We start from the raw sequence: 19851 nt of genomic DNA on the forward strand, positions 1-19851 counted from the left end.
GGGATGACTGCGGCAGCTTTCCAATCCTTGGGGATCTCAGACGATAAGAAAGAGAGGTTGAACAGGCTGGTAATAGGGGTTGCGACAATGGCGGCGGATAGTTTCAGAAATAGAGGGTCCAGATTGTCAAGCCCAGCTGATTTATACGGGTCCAGGTTTTGCAGCTCTTTCAGAACATCTGCTATCTGGATTTGGGTAAAGGAGAACCTGGAGAGGCTTGGGCGAGGAGCTGCGGGGGGGGGCGGAGCTGTTGGTCGAGGTTGGAGTAGCCAGGCGGAAGGCATGGCCAGCCGTTGAGAAATGCTTGTTGAAGTTTTCAATAATCATGGATTTGTCGGTGGTGACCGTGTTCCCTAGCCTCAGTGCAGTGGGCAGCTGGGAGGAGGTGCTCTTGTTCTCCATGGACTTCACAGTGTCCCAGAACTTTTTGGAGTTGGAGCTACAGGATGCAAACTTCTGCCTGAAGATGCTGGCCTTAGCTTTCCTGACTGACTGCGTGTATTGGTTCCGGACTTCCCTGAACAGTTGCATATCGCGGGGACTGTTCGATGCTATTGCAGTCCGCCACAGGATGTTTTTGTGCTGGTCGAGGGCAGTCAGGTCTGGAGTGAACCAAGGGCTATATCTGTTCTTAGTTCTGCATTTTTTGAACGGAGCATGCTTATCTAAAATGGTGAGGAAGTTACTCTTAAAGAATGACCAGGCATCCTCAACTGACGGGATGAGGTCAATGTCCTTCCAGGGTACCCGAGCCAGGTCGATTAGAAAGGCCTGCTCACAGAAGTGTTTTAGGGAGCGTTTGACAGTGATGAGGGGTGGTCGTTTGACTGCGGCTCCGTAGCGGATTCAGGCAATGAGGCAGTGGTCGCTGAGATCCTGATTGAAGACAGCGGAGGTGTATTTGGAGGGCCAGTTGGTCAGGATGACGTCTATGAGGGTGCCCTTGCTTACAGAGTTAGGGTTGTACCTGGTGGGTTCCTTGATGATATGTGTGAGATTGAGGGCATCTAGCTTAGATTGTAGGACTGCCGGGGTGTTAAGCATATCCCAGTTTAGGTCACCGAACAGAACAAACTCTGAAGCTAGATGGGGGGCAATCAATTCACAAATGGTGTCCAGGGCACAGCTGGGAGCTGAGGGGGGTCGGTAGCAGGCGGCAACAGTGAGCGACTTATTTCTGGAGAGAGTAATTTTCAGAATTAGTAGTTTGAACTGTTTGGGTATGGACCTGGAAAGTATGACATTACTTTGCAGGCTATCTCTGCAGTAGACTGCAACTCCTCCCCCTTTGGCAGTTCTATCTTGACGGAAGATGTTATAGTTGGGTATGGAAATCTCAGAGTTTTTGGTGGCCTTCCTGAGCCAGGACTCAGACACGGCAAGGACATCAGGGTTAGCAGAGTGTGCTAAAGCGGTGAGTAAAACAAACTTAGGGAGGAGGCTTCTGATGTTGACATGCATGAAACCAAGGCTTTTTCGATCACAGAAGTCAACAAATGAGGGTGCCTGGGGACATGCAGGGCCTGGGTTTACCTCCACATCACCCGCGGAACAGAGAAGGAGTAGTATGAGGGTGCGGCTAAAGGCTATCAAAACTGGTCGCCTAGAGCATTGGGGACAGAGAATAAGAGGAGCAGGTTTCTGGGCATGGTAGAATATATTCAGGGCATAATGCGCAGACAGGGGTATGGTGGGGTGCGGGTACAGCGGAGGTAAGCCCAGGCACTGGGTGATGATGAGAGAGGTTGTATCTCTGGACATGCTAGTTGTAATGGGTGAGGTCACCGCATGTGTGGGAGGTGGGACAAAGGAGGTATCAGGGGTATGAAGAGTGGAACTAGGTGCTCCATTGTGAACTAAAACAATGATAACTAACCTGAACAACAGTATACAAGGCATATTGACATTTGAGAGAGACATACAGCGAGGCATACAGTAATCACAGGTGTTGAATTGGGAAAGCTAGCTTAAACAGTAGGTGAGACAACAACAGCTAATCAGCTAGCACTACAACAGCAGGTAAAATGGCGTTGACTAGGCAACGGGGCCGACAGATAAAACATAAACAAGCAGAATGAGGTACCGTGATTAATGGACAGTCCAGCGTGCATCAGCTATGTAGCCAGTTGATCAGTGTCCAGGGGGCAGGGAAGCTGGATTAGTGAGTGTTATCCAGGTTAAACAAAAAAAAATAACAATGACTAAATAGCTTGTAGCTAGTTAGCTAGTTAGCTTCTGGAGGTTCTTGAGTGTGTTCTAAAAATTAACAATAATAGCGATTCCGTATCACATTGGGTGAGGCAGGTTACTGGAATGTATAAACAAATAAAAAATCGGAAAGAGATAAAGAGTAAATATGGGTCCAGTGAGTGTTTGGGACGAGGCGATTCAGACGGGTTAGCAGGTCTGTGCTAACAAGCTAACAGTTAGTAGGCCGGGGCTAAACAAGGTAGCAGTTAGCAGGCCGAAATAGCAAGCCAGGGGATAGCAAGGGCTAGAGAGTTAGCCTTTGGGGGACGTCGCGATGGGGTGAGTCTGTTTATTCCTCTTCATGCGGTGACATCGATAGACCGGTCGTGGGTCCGGGTAATTGTAGCCCAGGAGTATGCTACGGTGGTAGGTATTGTAGCCCAGGAGTATCCTACTGAGGTAGCACAGGGGCTCTGGCGGGGCTAGCTTCAGGCTAAGTGGGTGGAAGCGCTAGCCAGCAGTAATCGTCCGGGGTTGCGGTTTAGCTAAATAACTAGTTGTGAAGATCCAGATGTTCCGTTTGCGGCGGGAATCCGGGGGTAAAAAAAAAAAAAATAGGTCCGTTATGCTCTGGTTAGAGTCGCGTGAGCTTTTCGTGCTAAAGGTTAGCTGATGACCGGTTAGCTGAAGACCGTTAGCATAGCTGGTAGTTAGCTGGCTAGCTTCAGTTGCGGGGTTCCGGTTCCGAAGTAAATATAAATACTAAATACTTTAGGAAAAAAGAAAAATAGCTACATTGGGTGAGGCGGATTGAAGGAGAGAATTTGGAAGCTGAGGTTTAGCGAAATGTTTTAAAAGATATGCGAAGAAAAAATATGTAAAAACGAAAAAAGACGAAATATACACGGGACAAGGGACACGACACGTCTTACTGCTACGCCATCTTGGTAAAGCTGTAAGCCAAGGTAAGTTGCCAGGCGGCCCTTTTGCAATGTAACGTTAGCTAATGCATTGGAGTCAGAAGGACAAAAATGATAGCAACCTGTCCATTGGAAACAGGCTAAAAACAATCAAACATAGCCTCATATTTATCTCATTATAGCTAGCTAATACATCCGTGTGATATCCAGACAGCTAACTTTAGCTAGCTACTACTACTGGACAGTAGATGCTGTTAGCAACAACAACAAAAAACTACATTCAACATTGCAAGGCGATGTAGCTAAGGTTATTTACTCACGTTTAGCGCAAGGGAATCGCAATCATCGTCAAGTATGTCCTCAAGAAGGGCATCTATATCTTCGCTGTCCGTTTTTCTGGGTGTATCGTCAGTGGTGCTGACGGTGTGAAGCGAGGAACAGTTTTAGCAAGCTAACGTTACATAGCTAACTACGTGATTTAGCTAACATGCTTGATGAAATAACAATGCATTTTAGGAAGGCTGGCGTTTGCAACTAATTAGTTATTGACTGTTGTCATGAACAGGAGTGCTTGACAGGCGTAACCTAATTTCAAGTAGGTAAAGATTGATACCGTGGAGCTAGCGAATTATGTGTAGTGATACAATAACAGATACTGGCTATCTATGATACAATGTAAACGCCTGGGCATTACCAATCACAGGAGAAAAATATCACGTTGTCGGCAGGATTCGAACCTGCGCGGGAAGATCCCAATGGATTTCTAGTCCATCGCCTTAACCACTCGGCCACGACAACTGCTGCTACTATTGAAGACAGAAACCGGTAATAGCCAACATAAACTTACAAATATATCAGACACTGATTGATTTTATGTTTTAGCAAAACTCAAATTACGTTGGTGACCATTTTTTCCAGGCTGTATCACAACCGGCAGTGATTGATAGGCCCAGAGGGCAGCGCACAATTGGCCCTGCGTCATCCGGGTTTGGCAGGTGTAGGCCTTCGAATTTGTTCTGAACTGATTTGCCTAGTTAAATAATAAATAAATAAAAATAGCAATAAGGCACCTCGGGGGATTGTGGTATATCGCCAAAGGGGGAGATCAAGCTGATCCTAACTGTTATAGGCCTATTTCTATTTTTCCTCGTTTATCAAAAGTGTTGGAAAACTTGTCAATAATCAATTGACTGGTTTTCTTGATGTCTATAGTATTCTCTCTGGTATGCAATCTGGTTTTTCGGCTATGAGCCGTCCTCCCCTCAGCAGCCAACACTGATATAACATTGTCATAGTATTATGAAGAGAACATTGGTGAAAAATGTTCGTACAGAAATATCTGTTCAGAGCAAAGAAAAGTAGTATGTTCCCTGACCGGGAATCGAACCCGGGCCGCGGCAGTGAGAGCGCCGAATCCTAACCACTAGACCACCAGGGACCAGCTGAATAGCTCATGTCGACGGCCCACAATGGAAAGAACTAGGATGGTATTGCTTTCTGATTGGTCTGTGGACTTATTGTAAAGGCAACCTGCAAATGAAAAAATAATACACAAATCCTTGAGCACCACTGGAAACTTTAAAAGAGTATATATCAGCACAGAGGAACTCTCTGGGGGTCCAATTTAAAACATCCACATGCAGCATACAGTTTGTTTACATACCAAAACAAGCACACTATGAGAATAGAACACACTCACCTGTCACTCTGAGGTGAGCCTGCCCCTCCTGGTTCTGCTCTCCTACAGGTGCTGCCAGGAGACACTTGTACCTCCTGCTATCAACAGCCGTTACATTGGGCAGGAAGATATCAAAAGAATTATCAGCCAAAAGTTCCACTTTACGCTCCAGGCCTGCGTACTATTGGGTGGTGCTGTGAGGTGATAGCCTCTTCATCAATAGACCGGACTCCTTATTAGAGGGCTCCTCACCCAGCTGGAAGAAGAGGGTGTGAGGTTAGTTTATGCCCCTAACAGCTGGTCTGGAGCCAGTGCTGTAGTTTCAATAATGATGATTACAATGAGGACTGAGGACATCACAGATCGTAAATCACTAGTATGAGCCACTTATGTGTGAGCAGCCAAAGATCTCCAGAAAAACAGCAAAAGGCAGATAGTCTAGTAGTCAAATCAAAGTCCATGGTTCAATTACTAAAATTAACTCAGACAGCAGGAGACAAACCTGAGGTTAAATTGTCTGGGAATCTTAAAAGTTATGAGTTCTCCTCTCTTTAGATGGAAGAAAGATTGGACGAAGATTGATATGATTAAGTGGCTAGACAAAGGCAATCTACAATACTGGAAATGTACATTTCCGGAAGAAAATGTGGTGTGCTTGCTAACTTGTTTTAACCTATGGTTTTGAAATAAGTTAGTGTGGTGGTACTGACTGCAGTAGTAATGGTAATGACTAGTTACAGTTGAAAAAAAGTAGTTAATTTATGCAAATGTATAAAGTTATAGTTAAAGGTAAAGTTTTTAAGAATTGGAAGTTAGGATAGCCTGAACATGTGATAGATGGTTTGGTGTCTCTATTTTAATGTGGTGTCTCATAATTATGTGAGGTTTTATGTGTTGTTGGTGCTCTTGGTCAGTTTAGCTCTGAAAATGTCGCCCTCATCAATCAGCCTAATCCTGCCTATTATGAGCGAACAAATGTTGTGCCGAAAATCTCCCCCCAGTCAGAATTCTCCCCCTTCTAATTTCCTAAATTTTGTGACTAGAGTCAAATACTTTCTGTGGCACACATCAGAGTCAAATACTTTCTACAGAACAAACTTCACTTCAAACTTCACTTCATAGGCAACCAAAATGAATAATTAATGTATATGCATTATATTAAACATAGAAGGAGTAAAATGTTGGCAAGCAATAAACATTTCAGAACAACTATGGCTGAATTATTATCCTTACACTTTAAAAAGTACTAGTCGAATAAGACATGGGAGAGATGACGAATTTTGGCAAAGAGATTTATTAAAAGACCAATACCAATCAGTAGCGGATTTAGGTACGGGTGAAATGTAGGCTAAACTGACAACGGGGTGTAGAGCAGAAAAGCAAGCAAGTCGCAGCAATGAAGAACGCGAAGGTGGGGGAGAATTCTGACGGGGAGATTTTCGGCACTATACCAGCCCTGAGGACTCTGATCCAGGGCTTTAGTCAGCATTAGCAAGCCACACTACTGCCCTGAAAAAGAACAACGCAAAGTAGTTTACCTTGTACCACCTCATTGACCGGTACTTGACCCCAGGTAAAGAATTTTCTTTACATCTCAGAACTGAATCCTTCCGCATATTGACCTTGTATTTTCTGCATCCTTCATAATCCTGCTGTGTACGCAAACTGGAAAAATGGAAGGCAAATGTCAAAACGAACCTTGATGGGCAGCCCTTACGAAAAAAAGATGGCTGTCAGAGTGCAGTATAACTGTAGTATGCTGCAAATACTGCATCCAAAATAACATATTTTTTTACTGCAGTAAATTTGCAAAGTAGCTGCAGTTAGAGTGCAGTATAACTGCAATTTTGCAATTACTGCTTCCAAAATACCACAGTCGACTGAAGTTACTGCAGTTTCAAAACTGCAATCTTTTTTTGTAAGGGAGGACATAAAGCCTTGTTAGCCCTAAAATGAAATTTGAACTAACCTAGTGCAAAGGCATGGAGAAAGACTAGGGTACGCAATTTTCGTTCAGCACCAACGCGTTTTCTACATTTCGTTGTCTAATTCAAGGCGTAGATTTATCCTACTAGAATATAAAAGTAAAAGTAGCCGTCAAAGTGAAAGTATACTGGGCTATCTGTTGAGGAAGAGAAAGGGCCAAATCGGCGGGAAATCTGTTTCCCTCCAGCAGGTGGCGGTTTTTCGTTGTCTTGCCCACCAAGCAAAGAGTGTTGGTATAGAGGTCAATGAGAGTGTCGAATTTGGTCAACAAATCAAATCAAATTTGATTTGTCACATACACATGGTTAGCAATGTTAATGAACAGGGAGTACAGGAGAGTACAGGAGAGGGCAGAGAACGCACCCTTGTGGGGCCCCAGTGTTGAGGTTCAGCGGGGTGGAGATGTTGTTTCCTACCCTCACCACCTGGGGCCGGCCCATCAGGAAGTCCAGGACCAAGTTGCAGAACGACAGATTTCCACCTTGTCAGCTCGGGGATCCAATCTTGCAACCTTACAGTTAACTAGTCCAACGCAATAACGACCTGCCTCTTGTTGCACTCCACAAGGAGACTGCCTGTTACGCGAATGCAGTAAGCCAAGGTAAGTTGCCAGGCGGCCCTTTTGCAATGTAACGTTAGCTAATGCATTGGAGTCAGAAGGACAAAAATGATAGCAATCTGTCCATTGGAAACAGGCTAAAAACAATCAAGCATAGCCTCATATTTATCTCATTATAGCTAACTAATACATCCGTGTGATATCCAGACAGCTAACTTTAGCTAGCTACTACTACTGGACAGTAGATGCTGTTAGCAACAACAACAAAAAACTACATTCAACATTGCAAGGCGATGTAGCTAACGTTACATAGCTAACTACGTGATTTAGCTAACATGCTTGATGAAATAACAATGCATTTTAGGAAGGCTGGGGTTTGCAACTAATTAGTTATTGACTGTTGTCATGAACAGGAGTGCTTGACAGGCGTAACCTAATTTCAAGTAGGTAAAGATTGATACCGTGGAGCTAGCGAATTATGTGTAGTGATACAATAACAGATACTGGCTATCTATGATACAATGTAAACGCCTGGGCATTACCAATCACAGGAGAAAAATATCACGTTGTCGGCAGGATTCGAACCTGCGCGGGAAGATCCCAATGGATTTCTAGTCCATCGCCTTAACCACTCGGCCACGACAACTGCTGCTACTATTGAAGACAGAAACCGGTAATAGCCAACATAAACTTACAAATATATCAGACACTGATTGATTTTATGTTTTAGCAAAACTCAAATTACGTTGGTGACCATTTTTTCCAGGCTGTATCACAACCGGCAGTGATTGATAGGCCCAGAGGGCAGCGCACAATTGGCCCTGCGTCATCCGGGTTTGGCAGGTGTAGGCCTTCGAATTTGTTCTGAACTGATTTGCCTAGTTAAATAATAAATAAATAAAAATAGCAATAAGGCACCTCGGGGGATTGTGGTATATCGCCAAAGGGGGAGATCAAGCTGATCCTAACTGTTATAGGCCTATTTCTATTTTTCCTCGTTTATCAAAAGTGTTGGAAAACTTGTCAATAATCAATTGACTGGTTTTCTTGATGTCTATAGTATTCTCTCTGGTATGCAATCTGGTTTTTCGGCTATGAGCCGTCCTCCCCTCAGCAGCCAACACTGATATAACATTGTGATAGTATTATGAAGAGAACATTGGTGAAAACTGTTCGTACAGAAATATCTGTTCAGAGCAAAGAAAAGTAGTATGTTCCCTGACCGGGAATCGAACCCGGGCCGCGGCGGTGAGAGCGCCGAATCCTAACCACTAGACCACCAGGGACCAGCTGGATAGCTCATGTCGACGGCCCACAATGGAAAGAACTAGGATGGTATTGCTTTCTGATTGGTCTGTGGACTTATTGTAAAGGCAACCTGCAAATGAAAAAATAATACACAAATCCTTGAGCACCACTGGAAACTTTAAAAGAGTATATATCAGCACAGAGGAACTCTCTGGGGGTCCAATTTAAAACATCCACATGCAGCATACAGTTTGTTTACATACCAAAACAAGCACACAATGAGAATAGAACACACTCACCTGTCACTCTGAGGTGAGCCTGCCCCTCCTGGTTCTGCTCTCCTACAGGTGCTGCCAGGAGACACTTGTACCTCCTGCTATCAACAGCCGTTACATTGGGCAGGAAGATATCAAAAGAATTATCAGCCAAAAGTTCCACTTTACGCTCCAGGCCTGCGTACTATTGGGTGGTGCTGTGAGGTGATAGCCTCTTCATCAATAGACCGGACTCCTTATTAGAGGGCTCCTCACCCAGCTGGAAGAAGAGGGTGTGAGGTTAGTTTATGCCCCTAACAGCTGGTCTGGAGCCAGTGCTGTAGTTTCAATAATGATGATTACAATGAGGACTGAGGACATCACAGATCGTAAATCAAAAGTATGAGCCACTTATGTGTGAGCAGCCAAAGATCTCCAGAAAAACAGCAAAAGGCAGATAGTCTAGTAGTCAAATCAAAGTCCATGGTTCAATTGCTAAAATTAACTCAGACAGCAGGAGACAAACCTGAGGTTAAATTGTCTGGGAATCTTAAAAGTTATGAGTTCTCCTCTCTTTAGATGGAAGAAAGATTGGACGAAGATTGATATGATTAAGTGGCTAGACAAAGGCAATCTACAATACTGGAAATGTACATTTCCGGAAGAAAATGTGGTGTGCTTGCTAACTTGTTTTAAACTATGGTTTTGAAATAAGTTAGTGTAGTGGTACTGACTGCAGTAGTAATGGTAATGACTAGTTACAGTTGAAAAAGTAGTGCTAATTTATGCAAATGTATATAGTTATAGTTAAAGGTAAAGTTTTTAAGAATTGGAAGTTAGGATAGCCTGAACATGTGATAGATGGTTTGGTGTCTCTATTTTAATGTGGTGTCTCATAATTATGTGAGGTTTTATGTGTTGTTGGTGCTCTTGGTCAGTTTAGCTCTGAAAATGTCGCCCTCATCAATCAGCCTAATCCTGCCTATTATGAGCGAACAAATGTTGTGCCGAAAATCTCCCCCCAGTCAGAATTCTCCCCCTTCTAATTTCCTAAATTTTGTGACTAGAGTCAAATACTTTCTGTGGCACACATCAGAGTCAAATACTTTCTACAGAACAAACTTCACTTCAAACTTCACTTCATAGGCAACCAAAATGAATAATTAATGTATATGCGTTATATTAAACATAGAAGGAGTAAAATGTTGGCAAGCAATAAACATTTCAGAACAACTATGGCTGAATTATTATCCTTACACTTTAAAAAGTACTAGTCGAATAAGACATGGGAGAGATGACGAATTTTGGCAAAGAGATTTATTAAAAGACCAATACCAATCAGTAGCGGATTTAGGTACGGGTGAAATGTAGGCTAAACTGACAACGGGGTGTAGAGCAGAAAAGCAAGCAAGTCGCAGCAATGAAGAACGCGAAGGTGGGGGAGAATTCTGACGGGGAGATTTTCGGCACTATACCAGCCCTGAGGACTCTGATCCAGGGCTTTAGTCAGCATTAGCAAGCCACACTACTGCCCTGAAAAAGAACAACGCAAAGTAGTTTACCTTGTACCACCTCATTGACCGGTACTTGACCCCAGGTAAAGAATTTTCTTTACATCTCAGAACTGAATCCTTCCGCATATTGACCTTGTATTTTCTGCATCCTTCATAATCCTGCTGTGTACGCAAACTGGAAAAATGGAAGGCAAATGTCAAAACGAACCTTGATGGGCAGCCCTTACGAAAAAAAGATGGCTGTCAGAGTGCAGTATAACTGTAGTATGCTGCAAATACTGCATCCAAAATAACATATTTTTTTACTGCAGTAAATTTGCAAAGTAGCTGCAGTTAGAGTGCAGTATAACTGCAATTTTGCAATTACTGCTTCCAAAATACCACAGTCGACTGAAGTTACTGCAGTTTCAAAACTGCAATCTTTTTTTGTAAGGGAGGACATAAAGCCTTGTTAGCCCTAAAATGAAATTTGAACTAACCTAGTGCAAAGGCATGGAGAAAGACTAGGGTACGCAATTTTCGTTCAGCACCAACGCGTTTTCTACATTTCGTTGTCTAATTCAAGGCGTAGATTTATCCTACTAGAATATAAAAGTAAAAGTAGCCGTCAAAGTGAAAGTATACTGGGCTATCTGTTGAGGAAGAGAAAGGGCCAAATCGGCGGGAAATCTGTTTCCCTCCAGCAGGTGGCGGTTTTTCGTTGTCTTGCCCACCAAGCAAAGAGTGTTGGTATAGAGGTCAATGAGAGTGTCGAATTTGGTCAACAAATCAAATCAAATTTGATTTGTCACATACACATGGTTAGCAATGTTAATGAACAGGGAGTACAGGAGAGTACAGGAGAGGGCAGAGAACGCACCCTTGTGGGGCCCCAGTGTTGAGGTTCAGCGGGGTGGAGATGTTGTTTCCTACCCTCACCACCTGGGGCCGGCCCATCAGGAAGTCCAGGACCAAGTTGCAGAACGACAGATTTCCACCTTGTCAGCTCGGGGATCCAATCTTGCAACCTTACAGTTAACTAGTCCAACGCAATAACGACCTGCCTCTTGTTGCACTCCACAAGGAGACTGCCTGTTACGCGAATGCAGTAAGCCAAGGTAAGTTGCCAGGCGGCCCTTTTGCAATGTAACGTTAGCTAATGCATTGGAGTCAGAAGGACAAAAATGATAGCAATCTGTCCATTGGAAACAGGCTAAAAACAATCAAGCATAGCCTCATATTTATCTCATTATAGCTAACTAATACATCCGTGTGATATCCAGACAGCTAACTTTAGCTAGCTACTACTACTGGACAGTAGATGCTGTTAGCAACAACAACAAAAAACTACATTCAACATTGCAAGGCGATGTAGCTAACGTTACATAGCTAACTACGTGATTTAGCTAACATGCTTGATGAAATAACAATGCATTTTAGGAATGCTGGCGTTTGCAACTAATTAGTTATTGACTGTTGTCATGAACAGGAGTGCTTGACAGGCGTAACCTAATTTCAAGTAGGTAAAGATTGATACCGTGGAGCTAGCGAATTATGTGTAGTGATACAATAACAGATACTGGCTATCTATGATACAATGTAAACGCCTGGGCATTACCAATCACAGGAGAAAAATATCACGTTGTCGGCAGGATTCGAACCTGCGCGGGAAGATCCCAATGGATTTCTAGTCCATCGCCTTAACCACTCGGCCACGACAACTGCTGCTACTATTGAAGACAGAAACCGGTAATAGCCAACATAAACTTACAAATATATCAGACACTGATTGATTTTATGTTTTAGCAAAACTCAAATTACGTTGGTGACCATTTTTTCCAGGCTGTATCACAACCGGCAGTGATTGATAGGCCCAGAGGGCAGCGCACAATTGGCCCTGCGTCATCCGGGTTTGGCAGGTGTAGGCCTTCGAATTTGTTCTGAACTGATTTGCCTAGTTAAATAATAAATAAATAAAAATAGCAATAAGGCACCTCGGGGGATTGTGGTATATCGCCAAAGGGGAGATCAAGCTGATCCTAACTGTTATAGGCCTATTTCTATTTTTCCTCGTTTATCAAAAGTGTTGGAAAACTTGTCAATAATCAATTGACTGGTTTTCTTGATGTCTATAGTATTCTCTCTGGTATGCAATCTGGTTTTTCGGCTATGAGCCGTCCTCCCCTCAGCAGCCAACACTGATATAACATTGTCATAGTATTATGAAGAGAACATTGGTGAAAACTGTTCGTACAGAAATATCTGTTCAGAGCAAAGAAAAGTAGTATGTTCCCTGACCGGGAATCGAACCCGGGCCGCGGCGGTGAGAGCGCCGAATCCTAACCACTAGACCACCAGGGACCAGCTGGATAGCTCATGTCGACGGCCCACAATGGAAAGAACTAGGATGGTATTGCTTTCTGATTGGTCTGTGGACTTATTGTAAAGGCAACCTGCAAATGAAAAAATAATACACAAATCCTTGAGCACCACTGGAAACTTTAAAAGAGTATATATCAGCACAGAGGAACTCTCTGGGGGTCCAATTTAAAACATCCACATGCAGCATACAGTTTGTTTACATACCAAAACAAGAACACTATGAGAATAGAACACACTCACCTGTCACTCTGAGGTGAACCTGCCCCTCCTGGTTCTGCTCTCCTACAGGTGCTGCCAGGAGACACTTGTACCTCCTGCTATCAACAGCCGTTACATTGGGCAGGAAGATATCAAAAGAATTATCAGCCAAAAGTTCCACTTTACGCTCCAGGCCTGCGTACTATTGGGTGGTGCTGTGAGGTGATAGCCTCTTCATCAATAGACCGGACTCCTTATTAGAGGGCTCCTCACCCAGCTGGAAGAAGAGGGTGTGAGGTTAGTTTATGCCCCTAACAGCTGGTCTGGAGCCAGTGCTGTAGTTTCAATAATGATGATTACAATGAGGACTGAGGACATCACAGATCGTAAATCAAAAGTATGAGCCACTTATGTGTGAGCAGCCAAAGATCTCCAGAAAAACAGCAAAAGGCAGATAGTCTAGTAGTCAAATCAAAGTCCATGGTTCAATTGCTAAAATTAACTCAGACAGCAGGAGACAAACCTGAGGTTAAATTGTCTGGGAATCTTAAAAGTTATGAGTTCTCCTCTCTTTAGATGGAAGAAAGATTGGACGAAGATTGATATGATTAAGTGGCTAGACAAAGGCAATCTACAATACTGGAAATGTACATTTCCGGAAGAAAATGTGGTGTGCTTGCTAACTTGTTTTAAACTATGGTTTTGAAATAAGTTAGTGTAGTGGTACTGACTGCAGTAGTAATGGTAATGACTAGTTACAGTTGAAAAAGTAGTGCTAATTTATGCAAATGTATAAAGTTATAGTTAAAGGTAAAGTTTTTAAGAATTGGAAGTTAGGATAGCCTGAACATGTGATAGATGGTTTGGTGTCTCTATTTTAATGTGGTGTCTCATAATTATGTGAGGTTTTATGTGTTGTTGGTGCTCTTGGTCAGTTTAGCTCTGAAAATGTCGCCCTCATCAATCAGCCTAATCCTGCCTATTATGAGCGAACAAATGTTGTGCCGAAAATCTCCCCCCAGTCAGAATTCTCCCCCTTCTAATTTCCTAAATTTTGTGACTAGAGTCAAATACTTTCTGTGGCACACATCAGAGTCAAATACTTTCTACAGAACAAACTTCACTTCAAACTTCACTTCATAGGCAACCAAAATGAATAATTAATGTATATGCGTTATATTAAACATAGAAGGAGTAAAATGTTGGCAAGCAATAAACATTTCAGAACAACTATGGCTGAATTATTATCCTTACACTTTAAAAAGTACTAGTCGAATAAGACATGGGAGAGATGACGAATTTTGGCAAAGAGATTTATTAAAAGACCAATACCAATCAGTAGCGGATTTAGGTACGGGTGAAATGTAGGCTAAACTGACAACGGGGTGTAGAGCAGAAAAGCAAGCAAGTCGCAGCAATGAAGAACGCGAAGGTGGGGGAGAATTCTGACGGGGAGATTTTCGGCACTATACCAGCCCTGAGGACTCTGATCCAGGGCTTTAGTCAGCATTAGCAAGCCACACTACTGCCCTGAAAAAGAACAACGCAAAGTAGTTTACCTTGTACCACCTCATTGACCGGTACTTGACCCCAGGTAAAGAATTTTCTTTACATCTCAGAACTGAATCCTTCCGCATATTGACCTTGTATTTTCTGCATCCTTCATAATCCTGCTGTGTACGCAAACTGGAAAAATGGAAGGCAAATGTCAAAACGAACCTTGATGGGCAGCCCTTACGAAAAAAAGATGGCTGTCAGAGTGCAGTATAACTGTAGTATGCTGCAAATACTGCATCCAAAATAACATATTTTTTTACTGCAGTAAATTTGCAAAGTAGCTGCAGTTAGAGTGCAGTATAACTGCAATTTTGCAATTACTGCTTCCAAAATACCACAGTCGACTGAAGTTACTGCAGTTTCAAAACTGCAATCTTTTTTTGTAAGGGAGGACATAAAGCCTTGTTAGCCCTAAAATGAAATTTGAACTAACCTAGTGCAAAGGCATGGAGAAAGACTAGGGTACGCAATTTTGTTCAGCACCAACGCGTTTTCTACATTTCGTTGTCTAATTCAAGGCGTAGATTTATCCTACTAGAATATAAAAGTAAAAGTAGCCGTCAAAGTGAAAGTATACTGGGCTATCTGTTGAGGAAGAGAAAGGGCCAAATCGGCGGGAAATCTGTTTCCCTCCAGCAGGTGGCGGTTTTTCGTTGTCTTGCCCACCAAGCAAAGAGTGTTGGTATAGAGGTCAATGAGAGTGTCGAATTTGGTCAACAAATCAAATCAAATTTGATTTGTCACATACACATGGTTAGCAATGTTAATGAACAGGGAGTACAGGAGAGTACAGGAGAGGGCAGAGAACGCACCCTTGTGGGGCCCCAGTGTTGAGGTTCAGCGGGGTGGAGATGTTGTTTCCTACCCTCACCACCTGGGGCCGGCCCATCAGGAAGTCCAGGACCAAGTTGCAGAACGACAGATTTCCACCTTGTCAGCTCGGGGATCCAATCTTGCAACCTTACAGTTAACTAGTCCAACGCAATAACGACCTGCCTCTTGTTGCACTCCACAAGGAGACTGCCTGTTACGCGAATGCAGTAAGCCAAGGTAAGTTGCCAGGCGGCCCTTTTGCAATGTAACGTTAGCTAATGCATTGGAGTCAGAAGGACAAAAATGATAGCAATCTGTCCATTGGAAACAGGCTAAAAACAATCAAGCATAGCCTCATATTTATCTCATTATAGCTAACTAATACATCCGTGTGATATCCAGACAGCTAACTTTAGCTAGCTACTACTACTGGACAGTAGATGCTGTTAGCAACAACAACAAAAAACTACATTCAACAAAATGTAGCTAAGGTTATTTACTCACGTTTTCGAAAATCGTCAAGTATGTCCTCAAGAAGGGCATCTAAATCTTCGCTGTCCGTTTTTCTGGGTGTATCGTCAGTGGTGCTGACGGTGTGAAGCGAGGAACAGTTTTAGCAAGCTAACGTTACATAGCTAACTACGTGATTTAGCTAACATGCTTGATGAAATAACAATGCATTTTAGGAAGGCTGGCGTTTGCAACTAATTAGTTATTGACTGTTGTCATGAACAGGAGTGCTTGACAGGCGTAACGTAATTTCAAGTAGGTAAAGATTGATACCGTGGAGCTAGCGAATTATGTGTAGTGATACAATAACAGATACTGGCTATCTATGATACAATGTAAACGCCTGGGCATTACCAATCACAGGAGAAAAATATCACGTTGTCGGCAGGATTCGAACCTGCGCGGGAAGATCCCAATGGATTTCTAGTCCATCGCCTTAACCACTCGGCCACGACAACTGCTGCTACTATTGAAGACAGAAACCGGTAATAGCCAACATAAACTTACAAATATATCAGACACTGATTGATTTTATGTTTTAGCAAAACTCAAATTACGTTGGTGACCATTTTTTCCAGGCTGTATCACAACCGGCAGTGATTGATAGGCCCAGAGGGCAGCGCACAATTGGCCCTGCGTCATCCGGGTTTGGCAGGTGTAGGCCTTCGAATTTGTTCTGAACTGATTTGCCTAGTTAAATAATAAATAAATAAAAATAGCAATAAGGCACCTCGGGGGATTGTGGTATATCGCCAAAGGGGGAGATCAAGCTGATCCTAACTGTTATAGGCCTATTTCTATTTTTCCTCGTTTATCAAAAGTGTTGGAAAACTTGTCAATAATCAATTGACTGGTTTTCTTGATGTCTATAGTATTCTCTCTGGTATGCAATCTGGTTTTTCGGCTATGAGCCGTCCTCCCCTCAGCAGCCAACACTGATATAACATTGTCATAGTATTATGAAGAGAACATTGGTGAAAACTGTTCGTACAGAAATATCTGTTCAGAGCAAAGAAAAGTAGTATGTTCCCTGACCGGGAATCGAACCCGGGCCGCGGCGGTGAGAGCGCCGAATCCTAACCACTAGACCACCAGGGACCAGCTGGATAGCTCATGTCGACGGCCCACAATGGAAAGAACTAGGATGGTATTGCTTTCTGATTGGTCTGTGGACTTATTGTAAAGGCAACCTGCAAATGAAAAAATAATACACAAATCCTTGAGCACCACTGGAAACTTTAAAAGAGTATATATCAGCACAGAGGAACTCTCTGGGGGTCCAATTTAAAACATCCACATGCAGCATACAGTTTGTTTACATACCAAAACAAGCACACAATGAGAATAGAACACACTCACCTGTCACTCTGAGGTGAGCCTGCCCCTCCTGGTTCTGCTCTCCTACAGGTGCTGCCAGGAGACACTTGTACCTCCTGCTATCAACAGCCGTTACATTGGGCAGGAAGATATCAAAAGAATTATCAGCCAAAAGTTCCACTTTACGCTCCAGGCCTGCGTACTATTGGGTGGTGCTGTGAGGTGATAGCCTCTTCATCAATAGACCGGACTCCTTATTAGAGGGCTCCTCACCCAGCTGGAAGAAGAGGGTGTGAGGTTAGTTTATGCCCCTAACAGCTGGTCTGGAGCCAGTGCTGTAGTTTCAATAATGATGATTACAATGAGGACTGAGGACATCACAGATCGTAAATCAAAAGTATGAGCCACTTATGTGTGAGCAGCCAAAGATCTCCAGAAAAACAGCAAAAGGCAGATAGTCTAGTAGTCAAATCAAAGTCCATGGTTCAATTGCTAAAATTAACTCAGACAGCAGGAGACAAACCTGAGGTTAAATTGTCTGGGAATCTTAAAAGTTATGAGTTCTCCTCTCTTTAGATGGAAGAAAGATTGGACGAAGATTGATATGATTAAGTGGCTAGACAAAGGCAATCTACAATACTGGAAATGTACATTTCCGGAAGAAAATGTGGTGTGCTTGCTAACTTGTTTTAAACTATGGTTTTGAAATAAGTTAGTGTGGTGGTACTGACTGCAGTAGTAATGGTAATGACTAGTTACAGTTGAAAAAGTAGTGCTAATTTATGCAAATGTATAAAGTTATAGTTAAAGGTAAAGTTTTTAAGAATTGGAAGTTAGGATAGCCTGAACATGTGATAGATGGTTTGGTGTCTCTATTTTAATGTGGTGTCTCATAATTATGTGAGGTTTTATGTGTTGTTGGTGCTCTTGGTCAGTTTAGCTCTGAAAATGTCGCCCTCATCAATCAGCCTAATCCTGCCTATTATGAGCGAACAAATGTTGTGCCGAAAATCTCCCCCCAGTCAGAATTCTCCCCCTTCTAATTTCCTAAATTTTGTGACTAGAGTCAAATACTTTCTGTGGCACACATCAGAGTCAAATACTTTCTACAGAACAAACTTCACTTCAAACTTCACTTCATAGGCAACCAAAATGAATAATTAATGTATATGCGTTATATTAAACATAGAAGGAGTAAAATGTTGGCAAGCAATAAACATTTCAGAACAACTATGGCTGAATTATTATCCTTACACTTTAAAAAGTACTAGTCGAATAAGACATGGGAGAGATGACGAATTTTGGCAAAGAGATTTATTAAAAGACCAATACCAATCAGTAGCGGATTTAGGTACGGGTGAAATGTAGGCTAAACTGACAACGGGGTGTAGAGCAGAAAAGCAAGCAAGTCGCAGCAATGAAGAACGCGAAGGTGGGGGAGAATTCTGACGGGGAGATTTTCGGCACTATACCAGCCCTGAGGACTCTGATCCAGGGCTTTAGTCAGCATTAGCAAGCCACACTACTGCCCTGAAAAAGAACAACGCAAAGTAGTTTACCTTGTACCACCTCATTGACCGGTACTTGACCCCAGGTAAAGAATTTTCTTTACATCTCAGAACTGAATCCTTCCGCATATTGACCTTGTATTTTCTGCATCCTTCATAATCCTGCTGTGTACGCAAACTGGAAAAATGGAAGGCAAATGTCAAAACGAACCTTGATGGGCAGCCCTTACGAAAAAAAGATGGCTGTCAGAGTGCAGTATAACTGTAGTATGCTGCAAATACTGCATCCAAAATAACATATTTTTTTACTGCAGTAAATTTGCAAAGTAGCTGCAGTTAGAGTGCAGTATAACTGCAATTTTGCAATTACTGCTTCCAAAATACCACAGTCGACTGAAGTTACTGCAGTTTCAAAACTGCAATCTTTTTTTGTAAGGGAGGACATAAAGCCTTGTTAGCCCTAAAATGAAATTTGAACTAACCTAGTGCAAAGGCATGGAGAAAGACTAGGGTACGCAATTTTCGTTCAGCACCAACGCGTTTTCTACATTTCGTTGTCTAATTCAAGGCGTAGATTTATCCTACTAGAATATAAAAGTAAAAGTAGCCGTCAAAGTGAAAGTATACTGGGCTATCTGTTGAGGAAGAGAAAGGGCCAAATCGGCGGGAAATCTGTTTCCCTCCAGCAGGTGGCGGTTTTTCGTTGTCTTGCCCACCAAGCAAAGAGTGTTGGTATAGAGGTCAATGAGAGTGTCGAATTTGGTCAACAAATCAAATCAAATTTGATTTGTCACATACACATGGTTAGCAATGTTAATGAACAGGGAGTACAGGAGAGTACAGGAGAGGGCAGAGAACGCACCCTTGTGGGGCCCCAGTGTTGAGGTTCAGCGGGGTGGAGATGTTGTTTCCTACCCTCACCACCTGGGGCCGGCCCATCAGGAAGTCCAGGACCAAGTTGCAGAACGACAGATTTCCACCTTGTCAGCTCGGGGATCCAATCTTGCAACCTTACAGTTAACTAGTCCAACGCAATAACGACCTGCCTCTTGTTGCACTCCACAAGGAGACTGCCTGTTACGCGAATGCAGTAAGCCAAGGTAAGTTGCCAGGCGGCCCTTTTGCAATGTAACGTTAGCTAATGCATTGGAGTCAGAAGGACAAAAATGATAGCAATCTGTCCATTGGAAACAGGCTAAAAACAATCAAGCATAGCCTCATATTTATCTCATTATAGC

General features: G+C 42.9%; 8 non-coding genes and 1 pseudogene across 8 annotated transcripts; all 9 read right to left on the reverse strand.

Moving 5' to 3' along the window:
• Window positions 1-3826: 3826 nt before the first annotated feature.
• Window positions 3827-3908, reverse strand: trnas-aga (transfer RNA serine (anticodon AGA)). Its single transcript has one exon. It is a non-coding gene; the product is annotated as a tRNA-Ser (tRNA).
• Window positions 3909-4476: 568 nt separating this feature from the next.
• trnae-cuc (transfer RNA glutamic acid (anticodon CUC)) lies at window positions 4477-4548 on the reverse strand. Its single transcript has one exon. It is a non-coding gene; the product is annotated as a tRNA-Glu (tRNA).
• A 3349-nt stretch (window positions 4549-7897) lies between these two features.
• Window positions 7898-7979, reverse strand: trnas-aga (transfer RNA serine (anticodon AGA)). Its single transcript has one exon. It is a non-coding gene; the product is annotated as a tRNA-Ser (tRNA).
• A 568-nt stretch (window positions 7980-8547) lies between these two features.
• trnae-cuc (transfer RNA glutamic acid (anticodon CUC)) lies at window positions 8548-8619 on the reverse strand. The gene has a single exon. It is a non-coding gene; the product is annotated as a tRNA-Glu (tRNA).
• Window positions 8620-11968: 3349 nt separating this feature from the next.
• trnas-aga (transfer RNA serine (anticodon AGA)) lies at window positions 11969-12050 on the reverse strand. Its single transcript has one exon. It is a non-coding gene; the product is annotated as a tRNA-Ser (tRNA).
• Window positions 12051-12617: 567 nt separating this feature from the next.
• On the reverse strand, window positions 12618-12689 carry trnae-cuc (transfer RNA glutamic acid (anticodon CUC)). The gene has a single exon. It is a non-coding gene; the product is annotated as a tRNA-Glu (tRNA).
• On the reverse strand, window positions 12675-14935 carry LOC135521598 (CD83 antigen-like; annotated as a pseudogene).
• Window positions 14936-16164: 1229 nt separating this feature from the next.
• trnas-aga (transfer RNA serine (anticodon AGA)) lies at window positions 16165-16246 on the reverse strand. The gene has a single exon. It is a non-coding gene; the product is annotated as a tRNA-Ser (tRNA).
• A 568-nt stretch (window positions 16247-16814) lies between these two features.
• trnae-cuc (transfer RNA glutamic acid (anticodon CUC)) lies at window positions 16815-16886 on the reverse strand. The gene has a single exon. It is a non-coding gene; the product is annotated as a tRNA-Glu (tRNA).
• Between the last annotated feature and the right edge of the window lie 2965 nt (window positions 16887-19851).

Source organism: Oncorhynchus masou, chromosome 30, assembly GCF_036934945.1.
Source record: "Oncorhynchus masou masou isolate Uvic2021 chromosome 30, UVic_Omas_1.1, whole genome shotgun sequence".
Classification (NCBI taxonomy): domain Eukaryota; kingdom Metazoa; phylum Chordata; class Actinopteri; order Salmoniformes; family Salmonidae; genus Oncorhynchus; species Oncorhynchus masou.